Source organism: Desmodus rotundus, chromosome X (genome assembly GCF_022682495.2).
Source record: "Desmodus rotundus isolate HL8 chromosome X, HLdesRot8A.1, whole genome shotgun sequence".
Classification (NCBI taxonomy): Eukaryota; Metazoa; Chordata; class Mammalia; order Chiroptera; family Phyllostomidae; genus Desmodus; species Desmodus rotundus.
This window is the reverse complement of record NC_071400.1, coordinates 1,087,737-1,114,534: the sequence shown is the minus strand read 5'-3', so window position 1 is coordinate 1,114,534 and position 26,798 is coordinate 1,087,737.

The following is a 26,798-nucleotide window of genomic DNA, read 5'->3' as shown; positions in this document are numbered from 1 at the left end:
CTCAGGGAATGAATAGGACAAGGTCTTATTTGTTCTCTCTAACCTCTCTAGCACCTACTCAAGCGTTGTGGACATGAATACCATTTGGTGGATGACATCTGGAAAAAGATTGTCTCTGTCTCAGACAAAACACTAACATATCACATGGCATACTTTACCTCCTATAACAGTGTACAGAACTCCTAACTTTTTACATTATGATAGATAGTATCCATGCTAATAATTGTTTACATGTTAGGACTAAAATACTTAAAGTACAGTTCAATTTTTTAAGTATTTTTATCGATTATGCTATTATAGTTTTCCCAATTTTTCCCTCCTTATCCCCCCTCCACCCTGCCCCCCAACCCTCCAGCATTCCCCGCCTTAGTTCATGTCCATGGGTTGTACATATAAGTTCAAGTCCACTATTTCCTATACCATTTTTTATCTCTCCCTGTCGATTTTATGCCTACTAATTATGCTTCTTTTATTTAATTATTTTTAAAATATTTTATTTATTTATTTTTAGAGAGAGGGGAAGGGAGGGAGAAAGAGGAGAGAAACATCAATGTGCAGCTTCCTTTCACATGGCCCCCACTGAGAACCTGGCCTGTAACCCAGGCATGTGCCCTGACTGGGAATTGAACTGGTGATCTTTTGGTTCGCAGCCCGCACTCAGTCCACTGAACTACACCAGCCAAGGCTAATTATGCTTCTTCTTCCCCGTACATTTTCCCCCTATTCCTCCCTTCCCACTCCCCACTGAAATTCCTCCATGTGGTGTCTATTTCTGTGATTCTGTTCCTGTTCTTGTTGCTTGCTTAGTTTTTATTTTCATTGTTTTTCTTTTTGGGGGGTTCATTTGTTGATAGTGGTGAGTTTGTTGTCATTTTACTGTTCATATTTTTTATCTTCTTTTTCTTAGATAAGTCCCTTTAACATTTCATATAATAAGGGCTTGGTGATGATGAACTCCTCCAGCTTGACCTTATCTGGGAAGCACTTTATCTGCCCTTCCGTTGTAAATGAAAGCTTTGCTAGATAGAGTCATCTTGTATGTAGGTCCTTGCATTTCATGACCTCAAATACTTCTTGCCAACCCCTTCTTGGGTACATGGTTTCTTTTGAGAAATGAGCTGATAGGCTTATGAGAACTCCTTTGTAGGTATCTGTCTCCTTTCCTCTTGCTTCTTTTAGGATTCTCTCTTTATAGTTATTCTTAGGTAACTTAATGATGATGTGCCTTGGTGTGTTCTTCTTTGGGTCCAACTTCTTTGAGACTCTCTGGGCTTCCTGGGCTCCCTAGAAGTCTATTTCCTTCACCAGATTGGGGAAGTTTTCCTTCATGATTTATTCCAATAAGCTTTCAATTTCTTGCTGTTGTTCTTCTCCTTCTGGCACACCCATGATTCAGATTTTGCTAAGTTCCAGGTTGTCCCAGAGAATCCTCAGCTTCTCTTCATTTTTTTTGATTTTTGTTTTTTTGTTGTAATCCAGTTGGATGTTTATTTCTTCCTTTTGTGACAAATCATTGATTTGAGTCCTGGTTTCCTTCCCTTCACTGTTGGTTCCCTGAATATTTTGCTTTATTTCATTTTGAGTATCCTTCATTTGTTTTTTCATTTTTTGAACAAGCTCAGTCAGCTCTTTGAGTATTTTGATGACCAGGGCTTTAAATTCTCCATCAGATAGGTTGGCTATGTCCTCATCACTTAGTTCTCTTCCTGAGCTTTTGCTCTGTTCTTTCATTTGGGCCATATTTCTTTGTCTGAGGGCAACTGATAAGTTGTAAGTGGGCAGGGCCTTAGGTATTCACCTGGGCAGCAACCCTCCTTGCAGCGCTGTGGTGCTGTCTATGGGGGAGGGGTCAAAGAGGAGATAGTGCTGCTCCCCTGCTTGGCTCTAGTGCACTTTACAATGTGTGAGACTGGAAGTTTCCCCTACCACAGGAACTGCCATAGTCCACAGTCAGCTCTCAGTCTGTTTTGCCTTCAGTCAGCCCCGACTATGCGGTCCGCCGCCTTACTGGTCTGGTTGTTCTGGTTGATTTTTTTCTTTAATTACTTGGTTGTCGGAGTTCCATGTAGTTTGATTTTCTGGTGCTTTTGGTTGTTCATTGATTTTAGATTGGTTGTTATCCTCCTTTTGGCTGTGCGAGGAAGCAAAGGGTTGCTGCCTATGCCTCCATCTTGGCCAGAACTGCAAAATACAGTTGAATTTTTTAAGCACTGACATGATGTGAAAGATAAGGAACTCACAAAAGGAAGTAATCTTTAAAATACTGAACTCTATTCAATACAATTTACCCCAGGTATGAACTAGGTAAATTTAGAGCCTTAAGCTGGCAGAAATACTACTGTCTTGATATTACAACTATTGATATTTAACTCTTAATATCAATATAGGAGTTAAAAATCCTTCTAGCAAGATAAAAGGAATGATTATCATTTAAAATGTTGTATGTTTTGTGTTAAAATACAAAGAAAACCAACAGTATGGGAAAACATATTTGCCAATGATACCTCAGACAAGGGCCTGATCTCCAAAATATATAAAGAACTCACATGACTCTACTCCAGGAAGACAAACAACCCAATTAAAAAATGGGCAGGGGACTTGAACAGACACTTCTCTAAGGAAGACATATAGAGGGCCCAGAGACATATGAAAAGATCCTTAGCATCACTAGCCATCAGAGAGATGCAAATTAAAACCACAATGAGGTACCATCTCACACCAGTCAGAGTGGCCAACATAAACAAATCAACAAACAAATGTTGGAGAGGATGCAGAGAAAAGGGAACCCTAGTACACTGTTGGTGGGAACGCAGACTGGTGAGGCCACTGTGGAAAACAATATGGAATTTCCTCAGAAAACTAAAAATGGAACTGCCCTTTGACCCAGCAATTCCGCTGCTGGGATTATACCCTAAGAACCCTGAAACACCAATCCAAAAGAACCTATGCACCCCAATGTTCATAGCAGCACAATTTACAATAGCCAAGTACTGGAAGCAACCTAAGTGCCCATCAGCAAATGAGTGGATCAAAAAATTATGGTACATTTACACAATGGAATTCTACACAGCAGAGAGAAAGAAGGAGCTTATACCCTTTGCAACAGCATGGATGGAACTGGAGAGCATTATGCTAAGTGAAATAAGCCAGGTGGTGAAAGACAAATACCATATGATCTCACCTTTAACTGGAACCTAATCAATAAAACAAACAAGCACACAAAATATAACCAGAGACATTCAAATTAAGAACAATCCGATGGTAACCACAGGGGAGGTGGGAGGGGTGAGAGGGAAGGGGGATGGGTTTTCGGGAACAAGTATAAAGGACACATGGAAAAAACCAAGGGGGGGTGGACGCAGGGAGGAAGGTGTGGATGGCTGGGGTGGGGGGTAAGTGCAGACAACTGTTCTTGAACAATAAAATAATTCAAAAGAAAAAATGGTCAAGAAATTACTAATTTAAATAAATATGGAATCATCAGTTTTATTAAAGGTAGAGCTGGGCTTCAGATGATAAACCCAGCATTGAGTCAGTTTTCCTGAGGAAGCTGTTTTGAAAATAGTGCATCATAATACTTACATATAAAGGTTTCCCCCTTACAAGGGTGAAAACAACAAAAATGAAAAAGTTCTGTGTAATTGACGGTTAATGATAAGGAGTAACAAAGTATGTAATTTAAAGCATAGGAAAGCTGGCTTGCTTGTCACAAGAAATGTAAGATTACTAATTCACTTAGGAAGCTAATCATCATGCCAATGATTAAACATAAGGGTTCTGTATAGCAGTAGTTGACTTTACTGGCCTGGTTCCAGATCTTGAAACAGGACTTCTGCTTCAAGTGCCATTGCTTTTTTCCAAAGTGGTTTTCCGCCTGAGATAGCTTTAACTTGAGGTCCCCTATAGTCAGAGATGTACAGTCAGGTGAAGGAAGTACTAGTGCAGAAAGCTTCTTAAATGAGAAACATATCTGTGAGTCAATACCTTTTAACTCCGAGGCACAGGGATTCATTAACAATACACGGTATGGCCCCTTTCAGCAAGGCTGGAGGAGACCTTGTGGAAAGGACCCTTCTAATGGACCATCTTCAGGTCATGATGTTTGTTGTTTTTGTCTTTCAGGGGCACGCTATGAAAATATTTCTCTACAGGCCCTAAGTTAACTTCAAGACATTTATAAGTTCTTTGCAATAAGCCAGAATTTCTCCTCCATAAGGCAGGTTTATTCATTTCTCAAAATATTACAGAGATTTGCTTATTTTAGTTGTCTATTTAATAATTCATTTAGAGAGATCATAAACAATTATATAAAGTTAAATGGTTAGAAGCAAAATTAATTTCTTTCAATATTAAGAAGGTTTAATTTACTTAAGCAATCAAAAACTTGATGATATAGAATATAAGAATAATTTTAAATAAACATACATGTTTGTTATTTCCTTTATAATTTTTTATCAAAAGCACACTGATAGTACAGAAAAACTTGTCCTTTTTAATGGAGAGAGAGACCCTCATTTCATTTCTGTATTTCTTAAATAAATTAATTCCTATCTTTATATAAATCAATTCCCAACTTGTTTATTTGACCATACATTAGATTTCTTCTTTTCAAGATTTCCCTTCTACAAACCTTCTGCAAATTTCATAACCTCTCTGCCATTGTCATAAACCTTTCAGCATTTTCTTTATTATTCAAAAAAAATCTGGAACAAATGAGGCTTGATTTTAATCTATGCTAAATGACTATCATTTTCTTAAACAAAATGTATTTTCATTCCTCATACCTCCTTTTACCAAGCACACATGTCATTTTCCATTTATAATCATTTTAAATCAACATATCATCCTAATCAGGTTCTTTTCACAAGTGGGTGGTATCAGTCTGAGGTACCTTGTGCCTTTTTAGCCTTGTAAAATAGTACACTAAGGTTTCCAAACTTATTACCCTGGTTTTTCATCTGGTGCTAGCCCCAAAGATAGCGGAGCAATGGAAAACATGTGCTTTTAAATTAAATTAACAACCTTAAACTAGTTTTTATTCGCTGGAGATTAATCCTAGATTAAGTGCACTTGAAAATCAATTAGGTTGGATTCTATTATTTATCTAATTTATATAGGTACTAATTTGTTTTAAGTGAATACGTTCCTTTACAACCCAATTCTGAAATTACAATTCAATCTTGGCAATACTACCAGCAGTAGAAATCCATTGTTTATTATATATATACCTATAGAGACATAAACATAAACCCACAGATTTCATAGCTTTCATTTTTAAATGGTACATTTTGTGTCTCAGGACAAGAACACAAAACTCAAAAGGGAAAACAGATACAAATTATGTTTTAACAGAGTAAGTAAAGGTTTTAATCAGATGGCCAAAGATTGTATGCTATAAGAATTTCTTTAAAGCAATGAACCATAGAAATGATCCCTCAAAGTATAGACACTATAAAAGCCCTAGAGGAGAACATAAGCAGGAAAATCTCAGATATTCCATGAAGCAATATTTTCACTGATATGTCCCCAAGAACAAGGGGCATAAATGAAAGAATAAACAAATGGGACTTCATCAAAATAAAAAGCTTCTGCACGGCTAAAGAAAACATCAGCAAAATGAAAAGGGAACCAACCACATGGGAAAATATATTTGCAAATGATACCTCAGACAAGGGTTTGATATCCAAAATATATAAAGAACTCACACAACTGCACTCCAGGAACACAAACAACCCAATCAAAAAATGGGCAAAGGACCTGAACAGACACTTCTGCAAGTAGGACATACAGAGGGCCCAAAGCCATATGAAAGGATGCTCAGTATTGCTACCCATCAGAGAGATGCAAATTAAAACCACAATGAGATACCACTTCACACTGGTCAGAGTGGCCACCATAAACAAATCAACAAACAAGTGCTGGTGAGGCTGTGGAGAACAGGGAACCCTAGTGCACTGTTGGTGGGAATGCAGACTGGTGCAGCCATTGTGGAAAACAGTATGAATTTCCTCAAAATACTAAAAATGGAACTGCCTTTTGACCCAGCAATTCCACTGCTGCAAATGTACCCTAAGAATCCTGAAACACCAATCAGAAAAAATATATATGCACCCCAATGTTCATAGCAGCATTATTTACAGTAGCTAAGTGCTGGAAGCAGCTCAAGTTCCCATCAGTAGATATGGTTAGTAGCTGGCTGTGCTGGGCCTGAGGTTATGTGGGAGAGGCCACAAAACAAACCAAGGTTGCCTGTCATCAATAACAGGTCTGGGGCCACTCAGCTAAATGCATAAGGCACCCTGAGGCCTCCTGTTGCCTGCCCACAGCCTTTAAGGCTCACCTTCTGAAAGATACTTAGGCTTTTCATGAGCTGAGTGAGGCAGGGTCTCAGGGAATCACCAGGGTTGAGTTAGTGGTGCTCACCAGGCTAGTACAGACATAGATTTGGCTGTGTTGAGGAAAGGATCAACACAAAAAAGATGTCACTTGCCTGCCACCTGTGTGGGAAAAGGGCTCAACACAGGGACAATGGCCGTTATACCTCCAGCCTTTGTCCTGAAGCCACGTAATGCAGTTTTTCCCTATATGTTTCTGGCATTCCCTGAGCTGCGATCTCTCTGTCAGAACCAAGATTGATTGTGTAAGTAGAGTGAGTCTATGCATGAACCCTTTAAGAGGACACCTGGGTTTCCAGCAGCCCTATGTTGCACCCAGATAGAAGGATTTTCACAACCAGATGTGGGTGGCTTCTCTTCCAGCACTGTTGCTTCCAGCTGGGAAACTCAGTATGAAGGTCTGACCTGTCACTCCCCATGGGGTGCTCTGCAGCTGAGATATCTCTCCTAATTCTCAACTGCCACATGTGGGTGTGAGGCCAGGCCATTCAGTTCTCTACCCCTCTTACTAGCCTTAATTCGACTTTTTTTAATCCTTAGTTATAGGGCATTTTTTCCAGCTAGTCTTTACATGGTTCTCCAGGTTGGTTGTTCTACAATTTAGTTGTAATTTTGATTGATATGGTTATGAGATGAGGTGAACAGTGTTTACTTACTCCACCATCTTGACCAGAACCCCCTGAACATATAAGAAAACACCAAACAGAAATCACAGAGCTGAAGAATAGAATATCTCAGCTAAAAAATACAATGAAGTAGTTTAATAGCACACTCGATGAAGTGGAAGAAAGGATCAGAAAAATCAGAGAAAAGGCACTGGAATTCATCAAATTATAGAAGCAAAAATTTAAAAAAATAAAAGTAAATATAGCTTGAGGAATTTATTGGGCTTTAAGAAAGTCAATAATCACATGTCAGGGGTCCCATAAGAAAAAAAAAGAGTGTGGCCCCCCCCAAAAAACTTATTTGAAGAAATACTAAATGAAAACCTCTCAATAGCTGAGGAAGTGAACAGACATAGAGATCCAAAAATAGCAGAGAATTTCTAATAAGAAGAATCCAGAAAGAGTAAGATGATGATTCACTGTCATGAATTTCCACTACACATGACATGAAAGTCATGTACTGTCATGTACTGTACATGACTTTCGTGTATTTAAATAAAAGCAGCAAGGAGAAACCAACTTGTTACATAAAAGATAATGACATGGAATTGTCAAGAGATATTTCTATAGAAATATTGCAGGCCAGCAGGGAACGGCAAGATATATTTAAAGTGCTGAAGGGGAAAACCCCTGCAAACCAAGTATACTTTATCTAGAAGAGTTTTCCTTCAGAAATGGAATGATGGTTCATCAGACAAGCAAAAGCTGAAGAAGTTAAACAGCATTAGACCAACATACAAGAAATATGGAAGGGGCTTTTTAAGTTTAAATAAAATGGTGTTAATAACTAACAAGAGAATATATGAAATTATAAGTATCTTTTTAACTTTATTTTCTTAAATTGTGATTTCTTTTTTTATTGTTGTTCACGTGCTGTTGTCTCCAATTTCATGCCCCCCACACTCCCACCTCCCACCTTCCATCCTTTCCCCCTTTGGCTTTGTCCATGGCTCCTTTAAACATGTTCCTTGATAACCCTTCCCCTATTTTCCCCCATTATCTCTCTCCCCGCTCCCCTCTGGTTACTGTCCGTTTGTTCTTTATTTCCATGTCTCTGTCTATATCTTGCTGCTTGTTTGTTTTGTTGATTAGGTTCCACTTATAGGTGAGATCATTTGGTATTTGTCTTTCACTGTGTGGCTTATTTCACTTAGCATAATGCTCTCCAGTTCCATCCATGCTGTCACGAGGGGTAGAAGCTCCTTCTTTCTTTCTGCTGCATAGTATTCCATTGTGTAAATGTACCATAGTTTTTTTCTCCTCATTTACTGATTATTTTTGTTGTTGACACTATTACAGAGGTCCTCATTTTCCACCCCCATTGCCTACCTCATTTATTTGTGAAGACATACGAACCCCTATGTTCACTGCAGTATTATTTGTGGTGTCCAAGACATGGAGACAACTAAGGTGTCCATCAATAGATGATTGTATAGAGACGATGTGGTGCATATACACAATGGAATACTACTCAGCTCTAAGAAAAGATAAAATACTGCCATTTGGGACAACGTGGATGGATCTTGAGGATATCATGCTAAGGGAAGTAAGTCAGACAGGAAAAGCTAAGAACCATATGACTTTGGTCACATGTGGGATATAAAATTAAAAGCAACAAGTTTACAGACAAGAAAAACAATTAAACAATACTATTAGGCCTTTTCAATATGTTCCCACCTCTAAGTTTTCTACCTATGTATATCCTACTTCATTACACATGTATAGTACTTTACTACATGTATAGTACTAAAATAAAATTTTTCTGCAGAATTCTCTGATTATTTTTATATCTACACCCAGTCTCTAAATTCCAATTATTTGCCTCAAAGATAATTATTCAAAGTGCTTATCCTGCCTATGGAATTGGAACCAAATACTTACCAAACTTTGGTCAAGATTCTCTCCTTCACTCATGCCCCTGAACTTTGGTTCATTCTCAGCCTAATCCCACATTCAACCTCTCCATAGTGGTCCTTCCAGAGGACAGGTTGAACTCACGGTAGACTTTCTCTTATCTGTATCATCATAACTCCTAGACCTGTTAATCCCATCACACAACTTCCACACATTCAGTTCTTTGGAGTCTTGCCTATGCTTCCCTATAAAAGTCTTTTTTAAACCTAACTTTGAGATACTTTTCGATCTCATTGTCAGAGCATTCTCTCTACTGCAAAACATGGCTTATAGTATTAAACTGGGCTTTCACATCACCTAAGTTTTACCTTTCATAGTGCAAGATCATAAAAAATGAAAATATTACAGGTCTCAAAAGAAGTCAGGTTTTTATAATGCTCAGCTTAAGCTCTGTTTCTCATGTGACTGTAAGCACACCTGCCTCTATATGAGAAAGTATCTAACGATAATAGTCATGGGCAGAATTTTATAGATGCATTAATAACTGAAAAAGAAACACATTCTGATTTTATAAAAAAGTGTTTTGGAATTTCTTTGATATTTAATAACATTAGAATATAAGAAAATGCATGAAATTGACCTCAAATTTCAAAAAATTTCCATTTTTAGATAGTCACCTCCTGGAAGGCAATATACACAGTATTTTTTTTTTATATCTTGCTCTCATTATAAAGCATCTAGCAAAGTGACTGTCTTTAAAAATTCTCAAGAAATTTTCAGCAGAAAAGTGTACATTTTTTGGCACCATCTTCTTTTTTGGCATCTTCTGGGATAGCAGCCATTCGCACATCCAATCTCTTGCTTATATTTGTTTCTTTCATGTTCATGCCTCAAATCAGTGATTCCACATTCTTACATATATTTTAACTGCACCAAGTGCATTGGTTTCCTAGAAATTTTCCAAATTGAACTAGTTTGAGTTGAGTTTCTGTTATACGTATTCTAGATGCCTGACCAATACTGGATCATATTGTCTAATCTACTACAAGTATCCATTGAAATTTTGCTTTATATAAGTACATTTTCAAAACCATAAAATATATTTTTCTCTTGATTATAGTACATGATTTTCATTATACTGTGGTTTGAAAAAATATCCCATCTGGATGTTTAATAAATATTAATATCATAGGACTCTTCTAATTTTAGCTTTAAGCTAGTTAAAATGACAGGATTTACAAATAGCTCCATAATCTTGTTTTTTCTAATCTTCCTTTTATAAATAATTCTTCAGGCCAAGAACTTCCAGACCCAATATGTTTAACCAAAAAATATTTAGGTTTTCAAGTATGAATTAAGATGTGTCTTTTTCAAAATTGTGATTTTTAATGTATTTGTGAAACTTGGAAAATAATTCAATAAACATAACTAGACTAAGTACTTTTTATAAGATTGGGAATGCTATGCTACAACATCCTGAAACATGGCATGCAGTAAAACATTTCTTCAGGGTACATATGATATTAGAAAGAATTTAGTTGAATTTTGCTTCAGCTGATACCCGTTTTCTAGAGCATAGTATTTCCAAGAGAGTTAAGAAGTTTGTCAAAATGCAATCAATAGGAATAATCAGATACCGTGCAATCTGTGAAGCCCGGTTTCAGTGGCATTAATGATAATGTAGATGACCTTAGGAGCTTCACCTTTGGAATATATGTGCTCTACATTCTTTTGAAGCTTAAAGCAGAGAGACCTTTGCAAAAATTCCACAGTTACAAATTTAAACATTGTGTATTGATCATTTCATTAATCCTAGGTATTTGAGGCCATGTCAGTTTTAGACTGTAGTATGTGATGATGAAGCAAGTTGACCTTCTGTGGCAAATTAACCTTTTTTGTCCCCAGGTGAAGCATCAAAACAAAGCAAAAAATGCCTACAAATTGATAATGCTCACATTTTGACTACTTCACCTGAATAATAAAATATCCTAGCTCCCTAGAAAGAATATTAATGCAAGAACAACAAAGATATCTATGTAACAAGTAGGTTCATATAAATACTTATACCTAAATTAAAATTAAAATTACATAGTAATCTATTTTCCTCTTTTTAATATTTCTTTGTGTATTTTGTTTCAATATGCTGAGAAAACATGGACCACTCACTTTCTTATGTATTTTTACTTAGGAAGGAACTAGCGAATAAATTATGTAAGTAGTGCCCAAAATTACCAAGCCAGTGAAACAATCCAGTAAACATAAAAATGCAAATACCTAGGGCCCACCCCAAGCCCCCAGCCCAGGGTTCCAGTGCCAGGAGAGAAGTCCTCATAACTTCTGGCTATAAAAACAAGTGGGGATTGTGACTGAGTGAAACAGAGACTTCTGGAGTTCCAGCAGTTCCTTTTAAAGAGCCTGTGCACATACTTACTCAAATTCACTCTCTCTAAGCTCTAGCACTGGTGCAACAGCTTCGACAGAACCAGGGACATACAGGGAGGAACTGAATTATCTGACATCAGAGAAAGAGCTGGGGGGACAGATTTCTTCCAGTCAAAAGTACTGGCAGATGCTACTAATCCTTTGCTGAGCCACCCCACATACAGAGCTAGCAGGCATTGCTGTATCTGAGTCTTCATCAACCTAGCTCACACTGTTTGCCTTCCCTGGAGATTCCTTGAGTCCATACCCCACTCAACTTGCAGGCTCACTCAAGTTGTTCAGTGGTATTTCCATATGAATGTCCTGTCTCACCTCATGCTTCAGACTTTCCTAAAATCTCTCAAACAAGCAGCATCTGGCCGCAGTGTGTCCTGTGTCCTCTTTCTAAGTGGCCCAGCATTGTAGAAGCTGGCCTTGCTTCACAGCTTGGCCTCTCATTGGCACCTCTAAGCCCAACACAAGTAGCATCCATCTGAAAATCACTCTGTAGCTCATGCCTAGTGGTCCCAGATAGATCACAGGTGGTGGCTCACCTTTCACCTCCCCAGAGGCCACAGAGTCAGCACACCTGGTAGACAGTTTCAGACCATACCAGATAACAACACTACCACCTCCATGAGCGACACACTTAAGGGGCAGACTTGGTGAGCACCAAAGCCCCATTGAAGAAAGCCCTGCTCCATAGGGTCAGATTTGGAACAGCAGCTCTTCCACTGCAGTCTCAGCCAGTCCTTGCAGCTGCTTGGCCTGGGAGTCAGTCCTTCCTAATGATAGCAGCAGCAATCAAAGCTCAACCACAACAGCAGTGCACACAGCCCACAAAGGAGCACACCTGGAACACTCAGTTCAGGTGACTAGGGAGACAGTGTCATGGGTCCCTACAGGACACCTACTACACAAGATCACTCTACCAAGTCCAGAAGACATAATGGCTTCACCTAATACATAGAAGCAAACAAAGCAGGGAAGCAACAAGTCCCAAATAAAAGAGCAGGAGAAATCTCCAGAAAAAGAACCAAATAAAATGGAAGTAAGAAAATTATCAGAGACAGCCCTAGCTGGTGTGGCTCAATGGATTGAGTGCCAGCCTGTGAACCAAAGGGTTGCTGGTTTGATTCTTGGTCAGGGCACATGCCTGGGTTGCAGGCCAGGTCCCCAGTGTGTGTGTGGGGGTGGTGTGTGAGAGGCAACCACACAATGATGTTTCTCTTCCTCTCTTCCCGTCTGTCTAAAAATAAATAAATAAATAAAATCTTAAAAAAAAGAAAATTACCAGAGATAGAATTCAAAACAATGGTTATAAAGATGCTCAAGGAACTTAGAACTCAGCATGAAAAATGACGTAGAAATCACAACAAGAACCAGTCAGAAATGATAGATGCAGTAACTGAAATGAAGAATAATTTACAGGGTCAACAGTAGAGTAGATGAAGCTGAGAATCAAAACAGCCATTGGAATATAAGAAAACAAAAAACATCCCATCAGAATAGCTAAAGAAAAAGATTCCAAAAAAGATGAAGATAGTGTAAGAAACCTCTGGGACAACTTCAAGTGTACCAGTATTCTCATCATGGAGGTGCTGGAAGGAGAAAGGAGAGAGCAAGAAATTGGGAATATATTTGAAAAAATAATGACAGAAAACTTTTCTAACTGGTGAAGGAAGTAGACGTACAAGTCCAGGAAGTGCATAGAGTCCTAAACAAAATGAACCCAAGGAGGTCCACATCAAGACACATACAATTAAAATGCTAAACGTTAAAGGCAAAGTGAGAATCTTAAAAGCAGTAAGAGAAAAGAAGTCACCTACAAGAGAACTCCCATAAGACTGTCAGCTGATTTCTCAACAGAAGTTTTGGAGCAAGAAGTATTCAAAGTGATGAAAAGCAAGGACCTACAACCAAGATTACTCTACCCAGCAAAGCTATAATATAAAATCGAAGGAAATATAAAGAGCTTCACAGACAAGAAAAAGTTAAAATTCATCACCACTAAACCAGTATTACATAAAATGTTCTAGGGTCTTGCCTTGGTTGGTGTAGCTCAATGGATTGACTGCCGGCCTGTGAACCAAAGGTTCACAGGTTCGACTCATAGTTAAGGAATGCCTGGGTTGGAGGCCAGGTCCCCAGTGGGGGGCATGTGAGCAGCAACCACACATTGATGTTTCTCTCCCTCTCTGCCTCCCTTCCCCTCTCTCTAAAAATAAATAAAATAAAATCTTTTAAAAAATGTTGTAGGGTCTTCTTTAAGAAGAAGAAGAAAATAAGATTGAAATATGAACAATAAAATGACAATAAATACATATTTATCAATAATTAAATCTAAAAACAAAATAAACAAGCAGAACAGAAACAGAGTCATAGATACAATATTTTGACAGTTGCAAGATGGGAGGGAGGTTGTGGGTGGATGGAAAGGTGAAGGAATTAAGAACTACAAATTGGTTGTTACAGAATACTCATGGGGATGTAAAGAACAGCATAGGGAATATAGTCAATAATACTGTCATAACTATGTATGGTGTCAGATGGGTACGAGATTTATTGGGATGATCACGTAGTAAGTTATATGTCTAATTACTGGGTTGTACACCTGAGACTAATATAATATTGTATGTCAACTGTAATTGAAAATAAAAAAATGATTAAAAGATAAATATATACTGATTAGTCTAAATCAATCATATTACACTGATTCTAATCACCAGAAATTGGTTGATGTGATACTATATTAATCAGTTCTAGACAAATTAACCTGAGGGGAAATCTGCTGTATGGTTTTTGAGAAAGTTTGCTTTACTCTTAAAAAATCATGGAAGAAAGAGTCTACATCATTTGGCTAGAATTATGACTACCATCTTGTGATTATGAGATGGACTAAGATAACACACTATTCACACTACTGAGGACAGAGTGGAAAAGTGAAAAGCCTGATGGCACCGTTGAGTAGCTGCATTAACCAACCCTGCAAGATAAGCCCTTTTGTTGTTTTTGTTTAAGTGCATATTTCAGTTTTAATAATCACAATTATTCTTAAGGACAGTATCTAAGAATCTTGGCAATACTTTTATAATTATTTCTGTGCCTGTAATGGTTGGCAAAAGCTCTATTTTGTGAGTCAACAACTTGGTGTGTGTCCTATTAATTTCCAATGACTGCCAAGGCAACTTACCGCAACCTTGGCAGCCTGAGACAACAGTAATTTATTCTCTTGTGGCTCTTGAGACAAGAAGTCCAAATAAACAGAGGAGTGTGCTCACTCTGTGACTGTAATGAAGGATTTCTTCCTTGCCTCTCTCCAAGGCTATGGTGTCTGCCAACAATGGTTGGTGTTTCTTGGCTTGTAGTTGTATCACTCCAATTTCTGCCTCTGTCCTCACATCATTGTCTTCTCTGTGAATCTGAGCCCTCTCCTCTGTATGTCTCTCATGAAGACTCATATCATTGGATATAAGGGTTATCAGGACAATGCAGGATGACCTACTTATCTCAAGATCCTTGATTTAATCTGAAAAGAACTTTTTTCCAGACATGGTAACATTTACAGGTTATAGGAATTATGATATGAACACATGTTGGGGAGGAGGCTGCCATTTAGGCCACTAGAGCCCTGATGATAGCATTTGGTGTCTGAAGATACAGATTCCTATTCTACTTTTACCTCTATTTAGTTGTGTGATCTTGGGTGATTCTCTACTCCTTTCCAAAGCTGGTCCTGAGTTTATCCATCTATTCAACTGAAATAAATTTATTTGAGTGTTTTCCAAATGTGTTCCTCCTCTAAATTCTTCTAATCTGATATTTTTATGGTACTTTATACCATAAGAAGTGTACGTTGAGAAGTGCCCAACAGAACCTTGTGATATTCCATGAAATTCTAAAGTAAGTGTTTAGGTACAAAATGCACATGGGATCTATGAAAGAATTGAATAAAACAGAGCATTGGACAACATATCTTACAAAGGTTTGTACCTAGTAGTCAAGCAGGAAAGGAGTCCCATTTTTCTATTATTATGTTAAAACATATAACTTAAAATTTACCATCATAACAATTTATAAGTGTACAATTTAGCTATGTAAAGTATATTCACATTGTAGTGAAACACATTCCAAATCTTTTTCATCTTGTAGATAGGAAACTGCATACTCATTGTACAACTCCTCATTTTCCTCATCATGCAGCTTCTGATAAGCACGATTCAATTCTTTTTCTATTAATGTGACTACTTCAGATGTTTCACATAAGTAGATTCATACAGTATTTGATTTTTTTGTAACCAACCTATTTCACTTTGCATCGTGTCCTCACTGTTCATCCATGTCATATGACAGGTATGTAGATATCACTTTTCATTTATTCATTCATATATCAGTGGTCATTTGGGGGTTTTCCAAATATTTACAGTTACAAAAATGGATGTATAAATATCTCTCCAATATTCAGCTTTCAATTCTTTTGGATATATACCCAGAAGTGAGATTGCTGGAGCATATGGTATTTCTTCTTTTAATTTATTTATAAAACTTTCATACTGTTTTCCATAATGGTTTAACCATTTTAATATCTGACTAATGTTTATAAGAAGTATAACAGTATGGTTTTGATGTGTATTTCTCTAATAATTAGTGGTGTTGAGCAATTTTTATATGTATGTTAACCATTTCAAACTAATCTTTGGACAATGTTCAAATCATTTGCTCATTTTTAATCATTTTTGTGGTTGATATATTCTGAATATGAACTCCTAATGAGATATATGATTTGGAAATATTGTTTTATTCCATAGTTTGCTTTATTACCCTGCTTATTGTGTTCTTTAATACACAAACATTTTTAAATTTGATGGAATCCCATGTGTTTATTTTTGCTTATTTTGCTGTTTTTGATGTCACACCCAATAAATCATTGCCAGATCCAATGCATTAAAGCTTTCCCCTTATGTTCAATTCTAAAAGTTTTATATTTTTATGGGTAACATTTAAGTCTTTAATCTATTTGGAGTTACTGTTTGCTTAAAATATGAGTCCTACTTCACTTTTTTTTTTTTGCATGAGGATATCCAGTTTTTCCAAATATGCAGAAGACATTGTACTTTGCCCACATGGTGGTATTGGCATCCTTGTCAAAGACAATTTGACTGTGAATGCAAGGCCTTATTTCTGTTCTCTCTATTCTATTCCTCTGGTCTATTTGACTGTCTTTATGCCAGTAACTATCAGACCTGGCCATATTGAGCCTCTAGTAATTTGTCAATTGGAGTTTAGATTTTCCTACCTGTTACTGGTTCCTCTGGATATTTCTGCTCATGGAATTTGCAATTCTCAGTATTGACCTGTATGACTCTTCAATTTTGCAAGTAGTGGTCGGCCCTGTCACCTGTCCTCTCAGATAGACCTAAGAAGAGTTAATGTTTCAGTTTGTTTAGCTCTTTCATTGTTGTTAGGATGGTATGTCAATTTCTAAGCTCCTACATGCTGGACTGGAAAAAAAACATCATCTTATTGATAAATTTTTTAAGTATCAAAATAGATCTTTTTAATTTAAGACTGACTAAATGCCTTTTATTCAATTTCTTCAATTCTAAATAACATATTAAGCCATATTTCTAGGCAGGAATTAAACACAGTTCATTTCATATTTTAGTAATTTATAAATTTTGGAGTCCATTTAAGGCAAATTTAATACATTGAGTAAATAAAACTGTGACTAGTTTCCCTCTTATTTTAGATAATGCAAGGAAACAAGTGTGATATTTAGTTTTTTATATCTGTACTATTTAACATGAAAATTCATATACATTTTTTATTTTTAATTAAAATTTTGTGGTGATATTGGTTAATATAATTATATAGTGTTCAAGTGTAGAATTCTGTAATAAGCCACCCTTTAATATGGTATCTTACCCTTTTTATACATTTTTGAATTTGTTATTCTCTTATTTTTGAGATTTTGGACCTACATTTGTAGGGTTTTTTTCTTTTTTAAACTGTCTTTGTTTTTGGTACCAGGAAAATATTTCCTTCATAAATGAGGTACCAAGGCTTTTCTGCCTGTCTGATTTACATAATAAACTATGTAGAAATAGTGATATTTTTTCTTAACTGTTTGGTGGAAAGAGACATTAAAGCCATATAGGGCTGGAAAAAAAAGTCAGAAGTTTTAAACTATATATTCAATTTTTTAAAGTATTTTTTTATTGATTACACCATTATGGTTTTCCCAATTTTCCCCTTTTATCCCCCCTCTACCCTGGCTCCCCAACCCTCCAGCATCCCTCCCTTAGTTCATGTGCATGGGTTGTACATATAAGTTCTTTGAGTTCTCTGTTTCCTATACCATTTTTATCATTCCCTGTCTATTTTATGCCTACTAATTATGCTTCTTCTTCCCTGTACCTTTTCCCCCCTATTTCTTCCTTCCCCCTCCCCACTGAAATCCCTCCATGTGATGTCCATTTCTCTGATTCTGTTCCTGTTCTAGTTGTTTGCTTAGTTTTTGTTTTCATTGTTTTTCTTTTCTTTTAGGTTCATTTGTTGATAGTTGTGAGTTTGTTGTCATTTTACTGTTTGTATTCTTGATCTTCTTTTTCTTAGATAAGTCCCTTTAACCTTTCATATAATAAGGGGTTGGTGATGATGATCTCCTTTAACTTGACTTTATCTGGGAAGCACTTTATCTGCCCTTCTATATAGAGTCATCTTGGATGGAGGTCCTTGCCTTTCATGATTTTAAATACTTCTTTCCAGCCCCTTCTTGCCTGCAAGCTTTCTTTTGAGAAATCAGCTGATAGTCTTAATAGCCTCTCCTTTGTAGGTGACTCTCTCCTTTCCTCTTGCTGCTTTTAAGATTCTCTCCTTATCTTTAAACTTGGGTAATATAATTATGATGTGCCTTGGTGTGTTCCTGTTTGGGTCCAACTTCTTTGAGACTCTCTGGGCTTTCTGTACTTCCTGGAAGTCTATTTCCTTCACCGGATTGGGGAAGTTTTCCTTCATGATTTGTTCCAATAAGCTTTCAATTTCTTGCTGTTGTTCTTCTCCTTCTGGAACCCCTATGATTTGGATGTTGGAACATTTCAGGTTGTCCCAGAAGTTTGTAAGACTCTCTTCACTTTTATGAATTCTTGTGTCTTCATTCTGTTCCAGTTGGATGTTTATTTCTTCCTTTTGTGACAAATTGTTGATTTGAGTCCTGGTTTCCTTCCTGTCACTGTTGGTTCCCTGAATATTTTGCTTTACTTTACTTTGGGTATCCTTCATTTGCTTTTTCATTTTTTCGACCAAGCTCAATCAGTTCTGTGAGCATTTTGATGACCAGGGCTTTAAATTCTCCATCAGATAGGTTGGTTATCTCCTCCTCACTTAGTTCTCTTTCTGAGCTTTTGCTCTGTTCTTTCATTTGGGCCATATTTCTTTGTCTTCGCATTCCAGTCTGGTTGTTCTGGTTAATTTTTTCTTTAATTCCTTGGTTGTCAGAGTTCCATGCAGTTTGATTTTCTGGTGCTTCTGGTTGTTTATTGATTTTAGATTGGTTGTGCGAGGAAGTGAAGGATTTCTACCTACACCTACCTACATCTTGGCCAGAACTCCCTATATATTCAATTTTTAATAAATATAAGACAATTAAAATGATTTATTCTTTGGGCAGTTTATATATTTCAAAGAACTGTTTGTTCTATTTCACCCAAGTGTAAAATTTATGTAGGTAATGGTTGTCATAATATATTTTGTAATGCCTGCATGATCTGAAGTGAGACCCATCTTATGTTTCCAATATTGCAATTTCTCTCTTATTTGTACTTCTACAGTATTTCAAGGGACTTATTGATTGTATTAATATTTACAAAGATCAAGCTTCTTAAAATATATACATAGTGACATCAAACATATAAAAGGGGGAGAAATGAAAGAATATATTTTTTGTATGCCACCAAAGTTAAGTTGTTATCAGCATTGAAACAGACTTTGCATTTGCAAGTTGTTTTTTTGTAAACATAATGGAAAAAAATGAAGAAAAATAATAGATAAAAAAAATAAGAGAAGAAAATCAAAGCATGTCATTAAGAAAAGTTAACAATTTATAAGAAATAAAGCAAGCAAGAAATAACATATAAATGAAATCACAAAATAATAATAAAATAATAAGATCATAATAATTCATTGCCTATTAATAATTACTACACGTTAATAGACTGAATTCTTCAATCAAAATATACTGAGAGGCTGTAAACAAAACAAAACCAAAAACACAGGGCTAAACCATATACTGCTTACAAGAGATTCACTTTAGATTTAAGAACACATATAGGCTCAAAGTAATAGGATGTCAAAATGTGATTCATGCAAGTGGAAACCAAAATAAAGCAGCAGTAATTGTACTTATATCAGACAAAATGTATTTAATTAAAAAGTGTTAACAAGAGACAAAGATGGCTATTGTATAATGATAAGCATGTCAATTCATTAGTAAGATTTAACAATCATATTTATCCTGCATTGTAGCACCTAAATATTTTAAGCAAACAGTAACATATATGAAGGGAGAAAAATATAATATTAGCAGGGGACTTCAATGCCCAATTTTCAACAAAGGATAGATCATCCAGACTGAAAAATCAACAAGGAAACACTGGCCTTAAAACAATTCAGATTAAATAGATATAAAAAATATAGAGAGAGTATCCTATCCAACAGCAGCAAAATGCACATTCTTTTTCAAGGACACATGGAACAATCTCCAGGATAAATTAAATAACAGATCACAAATAAGTTTTAGAAAAGTGGAGAAGAGGAAAATCATACCAAGTAACTTTCCTCACTCGTGTGGTGTGAAGCTAGAAATCAATATGAGGAGGAAAGCTGGAAATTTTTAAGAAGTGGAGATTAATAGGAAAGTTCCTGAACAACTGAGGGGTCAAAAAAAATCAAGAGATATCAAGAAATATTATGAAATAAATAAAACTAGAAGCACAACATATCAAAACTAATTGGATGCTACAAAAGCAGTTCTAAGTTTATAGTGATAAATGACTACATTAAGAAACAAGACAAATTTCATATAAACAATACTAGTATGCACCCCAACAAATGAGAATAGCAACAAACTATGGCCAAAGTTAGCAGAAGAGGGAAAATAACAAAGATCAGAAGTAAACAAAATACAGTCTATTAAAAAAATGGAAAAGATAAAATAAGCTGAAGGTTGTTTTATAAATGTAAACAAAATAGGCAAAACTTTCTATACAAACTCAGAAAAACTCAGAGGACTCAAATACATATAATCAGAAATGAAAGAGAAGACATTGCAACTGATACCACCAAAATACAAAAGAACATAAGAGAATACTATGGACAATAATTAGCCAACAAATTAGAAAGCCAAGAAGAAATGGGTAAATTCCTATGAATATATAGATTGATGTCAATGAATTATAAAGAAATAAAAAGATCTAAACAACCACTAATATTGAGGAAGGAGATTGATTCAGTAACCACAAGTGTCCCAATAAAGAAGAGCCCAGTTCTGATGGTTTCAGTGCTAAATTCTACCAAATATTTAATCCTGCAGAGGTTGTGACTGATCTGAGACATAAAAACTCTTATTTTAAATGTTGTTACACATATCAGGTGCATAGGTTCAAGGTCATGACTAGCTTAGATGTCATGGCATGCACCCAATATATGTAACAACATTTTAAAGAAGAGTTTGTATCCCTCAGATCAGCCATGACCTCTGCTGGGTCAGTCAAAACTTCTCAAAATCTTATAAAAGTGGAAGAGGAAGAACACTCCCAAACGAATTTTATAAGACCAGCATAATCTTGATACCAAAGCCAGATAAGGATACTACAATAAAATGAAATTACAGATCACTATTCTTATTTTGTTAATTTTATTTTTTTTAATTTTTATTGTTATTTAATTACAGTTGTATGCCTTTTCTCCCCATCCCTCCACCCTGTTAATTTTATTTTAATTAAATTTATTGAGGTGACATTGATTAATAAGATCACATAGGTTTTAAGTGTACATATCTATGATACATGATCTGTGTATTGAATTGTGTGTCCACCACCCAAAGTCAAATCATTCTCCCATACCATGTATTTGGTTCTTGTTGCCCTTTACTATTCCCCATATCCCTTCTGTCTGGTAACCATCATACTGTTGTGTCTATGCATTTCAGTTTTATATCCCACATATGAGTGAAATATGCGTCTTAGCTTTTCTGACTGATTTATTTTACCTAGCATGATATTCTCAACAACCATCCACATTGTGGCAAATGACAGTATTTCATCTTGTCTCATGGCTGAGTAGTGTTCCCTTGTATATATTCATAGAGGAGTAATAGTTATGTCTTCCTTGGGCATAATTCTCACCAGGAGTACTATACATGTATCATAATATTTTAATTAAAATATATTTTAAAATGCCTATTATATAGTTATTACTGTGATATATGTTTAATAGTAAGAGAAAGGAACTGATATTTATGATAGTAATAACAAGAAGTGTTTTTCAGCATCTATTGCATGTCAGGCAATTATTACATATTTTCAAAATAATGTTTTCAGATAATAATCATCCTCATTTTACTTATAAATAGTAGTGGTTTAGACATGTTATACATTTATTTGCTAAAAATCACAAAGCTAGGAAATGCATACACGTATCAAACCTGGATCTGTTAAACTCCAGAGTAATACTGTCCATGTATGATGATGAAAATGTTGTCTATCTATGTCTCATATGGTAGCCACTTGCCACATGTGGCAATTATATACTTAAAATGTGTCTAGTACAACTGAAGAATAAATTTTTATTTAATATTAATTTAAATTTTAATTGCCACCTGTGGCTAATAGCTACTCATTTTGGCAATATAGATCTAGAATCTATATCCTGAACCACCAAGCTATGTCCTCTTTATTGATAATTTTTATGGGCAAAGTTTTGAGGTAGGTAGTCTACATTCTTTATCTCTTTTAATCCTAATGATAATACCATCAAGTAATTGCTGTGATTATATACTTTCTTTTTAATTTTGAGGAAATGAGGCACAAAGGTCACACAGCAAATAACTGAAGAGGTCAGAATGAAAAATTTGATCTGACTCAAAAACCATTTCATTTCTGCTACACCACACTGATATAACCATTGTCCATCTGCTCAAGGAGCTTACACAGTAATTAAGCAAACAAAAGAAAAGAACTTATACTTGGGGAAGAATTAAAACATAATCAATTCAGTATTAAACCAAGTACTGAATTGTGTGATACAGACTAATTACTTATGTAAAATACTGAGTAAGGTGGGCTAGACTAAGTAAAGATGTGTTTCTTAAAGGACATATAACTCAATATTATTTGGATACACAGAAAGGAGGAAGCATTTCAGACTTGGGGGAAAAAAGCACAAGTAAAAAACCAGAAGTAAAAGTTTTCCTTCTTGGATAATTTTATCAGAGTGAAAAAAAACTGACGTGGCTAAAGTGAAGCTTTCATATTCAAGAAAAGAAGGTGAAGGGTTTTTACAAATTAAATAGAATGTAATTCTGGAGGGCCTTGAAACTCATACTGAGGAGGACAGGTTTTGTCCCCAAGGAATAGAGTTAAGAATGAAAAAGTACATTGTGGAATAACAGCTGGGAATAGAAAAAGTTTGTTAGATTCACAGAGACTTTTTCTAATCATTATGTTATAAAGATTAGTCCAGCATAAAAATAAATCATAACAACATATCCAAAGGAGTTAAGTTTCCAAAGTAATCAAAAGTTCTTTATCTAACAGTCTCCACAGTGTTTGAGACACAAGCAATTTGATAATAAAAATTATGTGTTTGAAGCATTCTCTGTCTCAGGAGTCCATAGTAAACAAATGATTGTTTTTCATGAGTAGAGATTGAAATTTCTATAATAGGAATGATGTATATCAAAAATAACACCTGAAAGAAAATGTAGCCTCAAATCTAGAGAAAGTATCCAGACTCAAGAAATTTAGTTTGAAGGGGAGTCCAAAGGAAAAGGTTAGAGGAATACTGTTATTGCTATTATAAGACTTAAGGAAGGAGAAGAAAAAGCATCATTGTGTGCTCTTTGGGAAGTTATTTAGGCACAGGTGGTCAAATGATTATAATGCACTACAGCGCAAAACCCAGCAAATTTGATAACTCTTAGCATTATCTACAAAGTGAGAAGACTAAAATATTCTGTCTAATATTAAAAAAAATGATTGAGACACTCCAAAATGGAAGTCTTTTTAAACTTGAAAATTTCTCTCAGTATAAATAAAAATAAGGTAAAGAGTAATTCTTGATTTGTTTCAGAGCAAACCACACTTATTAGACTCGCTGTGTTGGGATATGAATAACAGTTAAACAGTTATTTCTCTTACCTGAATTTTAATTAAGGAATAGAAAACTGAGCTGTGTGATATTCAGCAAATCCAGTCACAGACGTCTGCTGAAAGTGCATGATAAATTTGAGCAAGCTGGTATAATGGAGGCATGGGACCGAGGGGAAATAGAAAGTGCTCAAAGGTAAATGAATGTATGCCCACGGGTTAGCACACCTTCCAGAAATAATTACAATCCAGAGGGTGGGGAGTGGTGGGTTCTAAAGGTCAGTGTAGACGAAAGGAGAAATGCAAAAAGTAATCAAGCATGTGGAAAGAGCACGCACAGGTTATAATACATCAAATTGAAAGACTAACTCCAATTATATCTTAATGAAGTTTAAGGGAGCACAAAGAGTGATTTTAAACACAAAAGCAAGAAACAACTTTCATCCCCTAGGATATACTTTTTAAACCTTTCTTCCCTGGTAGTTATCAACTGCATGTATGGCCTCTAGAAATTAGTATGCTAAGCTGAACCAACTCGATGGGAGTAACTATCCACAGGGCTTGTTTCCAAAGAAAAGTATTGCTTAGAGTAGCAAAATTACAAGCAGTTTGTAAAGCTGTTTGAAAATAACTCAGAGCAACTTTTGTGAATGAATTGTAGTGATCAAGTCACATTATGTTTTAAAAGGTTGTGTCAAATACAGGCGAATTAAAAAGAAAAAAAGAAATGAAAAGATGTTTCACAAGAGGATGATATTAAATAATAGAGAACTTTTTAGGGCCTGAATATCCAAATCAAGAAGCATAGGAATAAGCCTGATTCAGGGGACTAGGAGAGAAAAAAAGGCAATTGGTTCCTTTTACAATATTAAAAGAAAAAGAGAAGAAAAATTTATGATCTTGGTTTACTTAAATAGACAATGTTTTAGGAAATGCTGCGCCAACAAAAGAAATGAACATAATACCAAGTAAACCAAAGTTGGGACGTCTTGGAGACGGCAGGCAACACTTTACTGTGCTTGCAGAAGAAACATACACTTCTGTCACATTCTGTGTAGTCCCTGTCAACAGGGTTTCCTTTTCTATGTACCAAATAGGGGCCAAATGCTAAGCCCCCATATGTAAAGAAAAGTTTGGGCCTCAAGACTTCATACATTTTTCATATCTACTTTAACAGAGTGTGAATACGTAGAGCCATGTTATTTGTTTCCAGGCACCACTGTGAGCTTCTCTGATTCTGTAATTAGTTTACAGTTGTCCCAGTGGGATTGCTGTAAACTTCAGTAATCTAGAACCTGCATCCATGATATTTGAAGACTGTAGTTTTCCCAAGACACATTACGCGTTACCTATTTGTATTCCCCCACCCCTGCCTAGTGTGAGAGCATTTACTTCATCCTTTGGAGAAGTTATTACATATATTAAAATAATCCTTTTCAGGAACTAATTACCAGACTTCTTAGGACTGAGGTCAATTATACATCACAGCAAAGGGAATATTTGATTGTTGCTTTCTGCCTATACATAACAGATGATGTGGGATCTTTTCTGATGCTCCCAAAACATTTTTATTTTCAGCTTAAATAAAGATCAAACTGCATAACATTTCCTTAGACAACTCTCACTCACTTGAGTCAGGAAGAGTTGCCTGCACTGGTCTCAGCCCTGAGGCTGTGTATTGCCCCATGCTTCATTCTGTGTGTTTAATCCCCCCCCACCCAGTGTTGCCTCCTGCTAGCTTTCTTGTCTTGTCTTTTCTTTTTTCTCTTCTCTCCTCTTTCCTTTCCTTTCCTTTTTCTTTTCTGATTTTGCTTTTTTTATTGTTGTTCAAGTACAGTTGTCTCCATTTTCCTCACAGCGCTTCCCCCTCCCCCAGTAATCTTTTCTTAACTGCTCACATTTCCTTAGGTTTTTGACTCATTGCCAGAAAGTCCAACTCAACGCTCTGCCTGCAACACCCTCCTATGTAAATGCAGTAGAGTTTTTGTGAAGCTATCCTTTTTCTTTTCCTTCCATTTGGCACCTGGATTTGGCTATATCTACTGATTCAGAAATCTACTGATTCAGAAATCTACTGAATTCCTGTTCTGTAGTGATACCATATTAAGCACCAGGCACACAATGACGTACACTAGGAGAATTGTATATATTCCAATAGGGAGAGAAGAGCAAATAAGTAAGTAAATTAAGTTTCTGGGTATAATATATACTATGAAGAACGTAAAGGGGATAGTATGATATAAAGCCACGAGGGATAGTTTAATAGAGCCAGAATAGTTTTCTGAAGGGGGGACATTTTGGTGTGACTTAGAGAGCTATAGGAAGCCATGTGAATGTCCCTTCCAAAATATACATACTAATTTGTTGCACTTCACCATTCTGAATGAACCTAGATCCAAGATATTGTTATTTTGTTATTGGATGACCTGGATTGCAGATTATTCATGAACTGCCCTGCAACTGCATGAATGTAAAAATCTCAGCATAAAACTGTATCTAAGCGATTTCATCCTAACGCTGTCAATATTCTTGTCTATCTTACTACTGATACGCTCCCAGTTTATTGCTTCCCAGTACTACACATGATCCTAATTGGCTCCAAAAATATTCACAAACTCTTAGTCTTCCTTCACCTTGATTTCATAATCTTTAAAATAAGATTAGATTACATGTTTGATTAGAATTCATACAGGATGAAATTCTATCATTGCAATATTTCCTCGTGAGGTGACCGTGACTACTGTGAAGTAGCACTGGGCAAGCGGGATGAAAGAGCATAATAAGTGGAAGGCAGGAACAAACGTAGTGCAGTGCACTCCCACCTGCCAAACTTGGGACAGTAAAGCTTAGGAGCCCACATGATTTAGCTGGTGTATCAAATAAATTTTGATATAATCTTGTCTCAGGCTAGTACATGCCTTCTTTTTACTTCCATAAAATATCCATAGCATATTATTTCTCTTTCTATTTATAGGTGTATGCTTCAATAACATTAACTGTATTGTGTAACTTTCACTTCCATCTCTACACAAAACTTTGTTATCATTCCCAACAAAAATTCTGTATCCACTAAACCATAACCGTCCATTTTCCTTTCC